Source organism: Capra hircus, chromosome 6, assembly GCF_001704415.2.
Source record: "Capra hircus breed San Clemente chromosome 6, ASM170441v1, whole genome shotgun sequence".
Lineage (NCBI taxonomy): Eukaryota > Metazoa > Chordata > Mammalia > Artiodactyla > Bovidae > Capra > Capra hircus.
In genome coordinates, this window is record NC_030813.1 from 25518682 (window position 1) to 25526284 (window position 7603).

Below are 7603 nucleotides of genomic sequence, written 5' to 3' on the forward strand. Positions count from 1 at the left end.
ACTACCGGAAAAACCATAGCCTTAACTAGACGGACCTTAGTCGGCAAAGTAATGTCTCTGCTATTGAATATGCTATCTAGGTTGCTCATAACTTTTCTTCCAAGGAGTTTGCGTCTTTTAATTTCATGGCTGCAGTCACCATCTGCAGTGATTTTGGAGCCCCCAAAAATAAAGTCTTCCACTGTTTCCACTGTTTCCCCATCTATTTCCCATGAAGTGATGGGACCAGATGCCATGATCTTCATTTTCTGAATGTTGTCATTGTAACTGTAGTTAACTGAAAATGAGCCATAAGGTAGCTAAAAAGTAATATGGCAACTTGAAGTCTAGGGATGGGAATAAAGCAGCTGTGGACACAGCATATAAAATGGGTAACTAAGAAATGGCACAAACATCCAAAGCAATAGATTTTCTATGTACATACACATATAGATGTACGTTTTTGTGAAAATATCTTTGAACGAGTACTTTTCTATTAACTACCATGACTTAAGTCTGCAACCCTGAAATGTTTCATCGTTTTGAACATGTGAAAGCCTATGGTACCCACTCATTAATACTTTCTCTAAGGAAGATTTACATTTTGAGCTTCAACTCTAAATGTGTAATGAAAACTTATTCATGTAAAGAATTTTAGCTATCTTGAAAACATGTGACTTGCTTCGATGTTGTAGAAAGTACTCTAGACTTAGAGCAAGTAATCTACCACTTGTTTGTGACCTTCAGTAAATTACTCACCCTCTCTAAGCCCATTTTGTCCTTTGTTTTAAGAAATTATGAACCAATTATAGCTTCATAGAAAATCAGATGGAATGATGCTAGTGAAAAGGCTTTGTCAACTATGAACTGCCATGTAAATGTAGGGAACAGTTTCATTGTCTTCTCAGAGACACTGAAGGAGATATTTAGGGTTGGAGGAGCTTTCAGAATGTCCCTAAGTTTTCAGAATATCCTAACATCATGGAACACTATGTTCTCATTTTGATGGGTGCTCCAGTGCCTTTGTATTGGTGCTGATAATGTGAGATACTGAGGACAAAGAGATGGTTCTAAAGGCCCATGTCACATAGTGGGCATAAAATCCTACTGGTTGCACAGAGGTCTGCATCCAGTTCCTTCCTCCCAGGCTGTGGAGAGCAGGTGGAGAGCAGGGTTGGTGAGCATATCAGTGTCCTCACAGAGGGGCACAATGCTCCATGACATGTATGAGAGGGAGGTAGGGGTGCCTTCTGCACCCAAGACTTCCTCTTCATTCACATTGACATTGGCAGGGAAGGGGACACTGAAATCAAAGGAGAAAAATGGAACCACAGAGTGGCTGGATGCTGTAATGGCACACATGGTCAGTGTGTCCTGCTGGCCTTCAGCAATAATTTTGACTCTAGAATCAAGAATTTCCATATTTGCTGGTTTCCTTTAAAAACTGTTAACTAGGGGGAGAGGGAAAGATGGCGGAGGAATAGGATGGGAAGACCACTTTCTCCCTCACAAATTCCTCAAAAGAACATTTCAACGCTGAGCAAACTTCACAAAACAACTTCTGTAGGCTGGCAGAGGACATCAGGCAACCAGAAAAGCAGATCATTGTCTTCAAAAACAGGTAGGAAAAAATATAAAAGACGAAAAAGGAGACAAAGGAGGTGGGGAGGGAGCTCCGTCCCGGGAAGGGAAGCCCGTCCCGGGAAGGGAATTTTAAGAAGAGAGGTTTCCAAACACCAGGAAACACTCTCCCTGCTGAGTCTGTGGCGAGCCTTGGAAACACAGAGGGCAACATAACAGGAAGGAAAAATAGATAAATAATTAAAACCAACAGATTATAAGCCCAACAGTAACTCCCCCAGCGAAAAAGCAGCACAGACGCCTGCATCCGCCACTGGGAAGTGGCGGCAGGGCAGGGACGCGCGGGAGGCGCGGGCTGCAGAGCTTTGTAAGAATCCGGCAGGAATGTCCCACGCGCAACCAGAACGATCTAACTTGGGCTAGCAAACCAGACTGTGGGATAGCTACCACGCGAAAAGCTCGAACATAAGACACCGCCAGGACCGAGCACAGAACAAAGGACGGAAGGGGAAAAGCCGGCTGCAGACCATCCCCCGCCGGAGACAGGCAGCCAGAGTCGTAAGGACTGGAAAGGGGCAATTGCAGACCCGGAGAGACTTTACTTACCTAACTGCAAGCAGGCTCCTTTGCTAAGACTTCTGGGGGTGCTGGACAGTCACAATCTACTGCATGGGGTGCACCAGCGGTCCACCCAGAGAGCTGAGCGGCAGCGGCGGAAAAGGTGACAAGCCGCGGCGATCGCGCTCGCCAAACTCCTGAGCTACTCGGACCTGGGAAGGGCACAAAGCGCAGTTCTAGCCGAATCGGTGCCTCTAAGGGCTGCCTGAGCGCCGAACCTGAGCGGCTTGGACCGGGGAAGTGAACGCAGCCTAGGGCCGGCCCCAGACGGTTCCCGGCTGAGCATCGTAGAGCCGGAGCGGTTTGTGCGCAGCGAGAAAGGACAGGTCAAGCGGGGCAGAGATACTGTGTGCACACGACAGTGCTATTTGTTAGCAGCAGCCCCCCTCCCCACAGCGCGACTGAACTAGTGAGCCTAAAAAACCAGCAAACAGAAGAAGTTAAACAGAGGGAACCACCTTGGAAGTGATCCCACACGGCCCATTACACCAGAAAGGGCCAGATATTTTTAATATTTTTAAAATCATTCCTTTTTTTTTTTTTTTGCTTTTTTTTCTAACTTTTTTAAAATTGTTAAGTCTTCTATTTCTCCTCTAATTTTTATTTCTATAACCTATTATTACTATATTTTTTTTGTTTGTTTTTTAAAAAGACTTTTTTTTTTTTAAGGCAAACACCATATACAGTCTTTGGATGGTTGTTGATGGCTTTTTTTTTTTATTGTTTGTTTGTTTGTTTGTTTTTTAATAATTCTTTTTCTTTCTTTTTTTTTTTCTTTCTTTCTTCCTTTTTCCTTCTGCTTCTCTCTAATATTGTATCTTTGAAAATCCAACCTCTACTCTAGATTTTTAATCTTTGCTCTTAGGTTTTTGTGGTCAATTTAGTACATTTAAAAACCCAAACTTCACTATCCCAGTTTACCTGAGAGCGAGATTACTGGCTTGACCACTCTCTCCTCCTCTGGACTCTCCTTTTTCTCCACCAGGTGGCCTCTGTCTCTTTCCTCCCCCATCTCTTCTCTATCCAACTCTGTGAATCTCTGTGTGTTCCAGACGGTGGAGAACACCTAAGGAACAGGTTACTGGCAGGATTTGTCTCTCTCCTACTCATTCCTCTCTCTGATCCTCCTGGTCACCTCTGTCTACTTCCTCCCTCTCCTCTTCCCCGTATAACTCTGTAAATACCTCTGAGCGGTCCAGACTATAGAGTGCACCTAAGGAAGTGACTACTGGCTAGCTTGCTCTCTTCTCTTTTGATCTCACCGCATCTCATTCCAGTTACCTCTAACTACCCCCTCCATCTTCTCTTCTCCTTATAACTCAGTGAACCTCTCTGAGTGTCCCTCAATGTGGAGAAACATTTCATCTTTAACCTAGATGTTTTATCATCAGTGCTGTATAGATGGAGAAGTCTAGAGGCTACTGTAAAAATAAAACTGAAAACCAGAAGCAGGAAGCTTAAATCCAAAGCCTGAAAACATTAGAGAACTCTTGAATTCAGGGAACATTAAGCAATAGGAGCCCATCTAATGCCTTCATACCTACACCGAAACCAAGCTCCACCCAAGGGCCAACAAATTCCAAAACAAGACATACCACGCAAATTCTCCAGCAACACAGGAACACTCCCCTGAGCTTCAATATACAGGCAGCTCAAAATTATCCCCAAACCTTTGATGTCTCGTAACCCATTACGGGTCACTCCATTGCACTCCAGAGAGAAGAAACCCAGCTCCACCCACCAAAACTCCAACACAAGCCTCCCTAACCAGGAAACCTTGACAAGCCACTGATAGAACCCCACCCAAAGTGAGGAAGCTCCATAATAAAGAGAACTCCACAAATTCCCAGAATATAAAAAGGCCACCCCAAATGCAGCAATATAACCAAGATGAGGAGACAGAGGAATACACAGCAGGTAAAGGAACAGGAGAGTTGCCCACCAAACCAAACAAAAGTGGAAGAAGTAGGGAATCTACCGGAGAAGGAATTCCGAATATTGATAGTGAAAATGATCCAAAATCTTGAAATCAAAATGGAATCACAGATAAATAGGCTAGAGACAAGGATTGAGAAGATGCAAGAAAGGTTTAACAAGGACCTAGAAGAAATAAAAAAGAGTCAAAATATAATGAATAATGCAATAAATGAGATCAGAAACACTCTGGAGGCAACAATTAGTAGAATAACGGAGGCAGAAGATAGGATTAGTGAAATAGAAGATAGAATGGTAGAAATAAATGGATCAGAGAGGAAACAAGAAAAACGAATTAAAAGAAATGAGGACAATCTCAGAGACCTCCAGGACAATATGAAACGCTCCAACATTCGAATTATAGGAGTCCCAGAAGAAGAAGACAGAAAGAAAGATCATGAGAAAATCCTTGAGGAGCTAATAGTTGAAAACTTCCCTAAAATGGGGAAGGAAATAATCACCCAAGTCCAAGAAACACAGAGAGTTCCAAATAGGATCAACCCAAGGTGAAACACCCCAAGACACATATTAATCAAATTAACAAAGATCAAACACAAAGAACAAATATTAAAAGCAGCAAGGGAAAAACAACAAATAACACACAAGGGGATTCCCATTAGGATAACAGCTGATCTTTCAATAGAAACTCTTCAGGCCAGGAGGGAATGGCAAGACATACTTAAAGTGATGAAAGACAATAACCTACAGCCCAGAATACTGTACCCAGCAAGGATCTCATTCAAATACGAAGGAGAAATCAAAAGCTTTCCAGACAAGCAAAAGCTGAGAGAATTCAGCACCACCAAACCAGCTCTCCAACAAATTCTAAAGGATATTCTCTAGACAGGAAACACGAAAAGGGTGTATAAACCCGAACCCAAAACAATAAAGTAAATGGTAACTGGATCACACTTATCAATAATTACCTTAAACGTAAATGGGTTGAACGCCCCAACCAAAAGACAAAGACTGGCCGAATGGATACAAAAACAAGACCCCTCTATATGCTGCTTACAAGAGACCCACCTCAAAACAAGGGACGCATACAGACTGAAAGTGAAGGGCTGGAAAAAGATATACCACGCAAATAGAGACCAAAAGAAAGCAGGAGTGGCAATACTCATATCCGATAAAATAGACTTTAAAACAAAGGCTGTGAAAAGAGACAAAGAAGGCCACTACATAATGATCAAAGGAACAATCCAAGAAGAAGATATAACAATTATAAATATATATGCCCCCAATATAGGAGCACCGCAATATGTAAGACAAATGCTAACAAGTATGAAAGGGGAAATCAACAATAACACAATAATAGTGGGAGACTTTAATACCCCACTCACACCTATGGACAGATCAACTAAACAGAAAATTAACAAAGAAACGCAAACTTTAAATGATACATTAGATCAGTTAGACCTAATTGATATCAATAGGACATTTCACCCCAAAACAATGAATTTCACTTTTTTTTCAAGTGCTCATGGAACCTTCTCCAGGATAGATCACATCCTGGGCCATAAATCTAAACTTGATAAATTCAAAAAAATCGAAATCATTCCAAGCATCTTTTCTGACCATAATGCATTAAGATTAGATCTCAATTACAGGAGAAAAACTATTAAAAATTCCAACATATGGAGGTTGAACAACACACTTCTGAATAACCAACAAATCACAGAAGAAATCAAAAAAGAAATCAAAATATGCATAGAAACTGATGAAAATGAAAACACAACAACCCAAAACCTGTGGGACACTATAAAAGCAGTGCTAAGAGGAAAGTTCATAGCACTACAGGCATACCTCAAGAAACAAGAAAAAAGTCAAATAAATAACCTAACTCTGCAACTAAAGCAACTAGAAAAGGAAGAGTTGGAGAACCCCAGAGTTAATAAAAGGAAAGAAATCTTAAAAATTAGGGCAGAAATAAATGCAAAAGAAACAAAAGAGACCATAGCAAAAATCAACAAAGCCAAAAGCTGGTTCTTTGAAAGGATAAATAAAATTGACAAACCATTAGCCAGACTCATCAAGAAGCAAAGAGAGAAAAATCAAATCAATAAAATTAGAAATGAAAATGGAGAGATCACAACAGACAACACAGAAACACAAAGGATCATAAGAGACTACTATCAGCAGTTGTATGCCAATAAAATGGACAATGTGGAAGAAATGGACAAATTCTTAGAAAAGTACAATTTTCCAAAACTGAACCAGGAAGAAATAGAAAATCTTAACAGACCCATCACAAGCACGGAAATTGAAACGGTAATCAGAAATCTTCCAGCAAACAAAAGCCCAGGTCCAGACGGCTTCACACCTGAATTCTACCAAAAATTTCGAGAAGAGCTAACACCTATCCTCCTCAAACTCTTCCAGAAAATTGCAGAGGAAGGTAAACTTCCAAACTCATTCTATGAGGCCACCATCACCCTAATACCAAAACCTGACAAAGATGCTACAAAAAAGGAAAACTACAGGCCAATATCACTGATGAACATAGATGCAAAAATCCTCAACAAAATTCTAGCAATCAGAATCCAACAACACATTAAAAAGATCATACACCATGACCAAGTGAGCTTTATCCCAGGGATGCAAGGATTCTTCAATATCCGCAAATCTATCAATGTAATTCACCACATTAACAAATTGAAAAATAAAAACCATATGATTATCTCAATAGATGCAGAGAAGGCCTTTGACAAAATTCAACATCCATTTATGATAAAATCTCTCCAGAAAGCAGGAATAGAAGGAACATACCTCAACATAATAAAAGCTATATATGACAAACCCACAGCAAACATTATCCTCAATGGTGAAAAATTGAAAGCATTTCCCCTAAAGTCAGGAACAAGACAAGGGTGTCCACTTTCACCGCTTCTATTCAACATAGTTCTGGAAGTTTTGGCCACAGCAATCAGAGCAGAAAAAGAAATAAAAGGAATCCAAATTGGAAAAGAAGAAGTAAAACTCTCACTGTTTGCAGATGACATGATCGTCTACATAGAAAACCCTAAAGACTCCAGCAGAAAATTACTAGAGCTAATCAATGAATATAGTAAAGTTGCAGGATATAAAATCAACACTCAGAAATCCCTTGCATTCCTATACACAAATAATGAGAAAGTAGAAAAAGAAATTAAGGAAACAATTCCATTCACCATTGCAATGAAAAGAATAAAATACTTAGGAATATATCTACCTAAAGAAACTAAAGACCTATATATAGAAAACTATAAAACACTGATGAAAGAAATCAAAGAGGACACTAATAGATGGAGAAATATACCATGTTCGTGGATCGGAAGAATCAATATAGTGAAAATGAGTATACTACCCAAAGCAATTTACAAATTCAATGCAATCCCTATCAAGCTACCAGCCATATTTTTCACAGAACTAGAACAAATAATTTCAAGATTTGTATGGAAATATAAAAAAC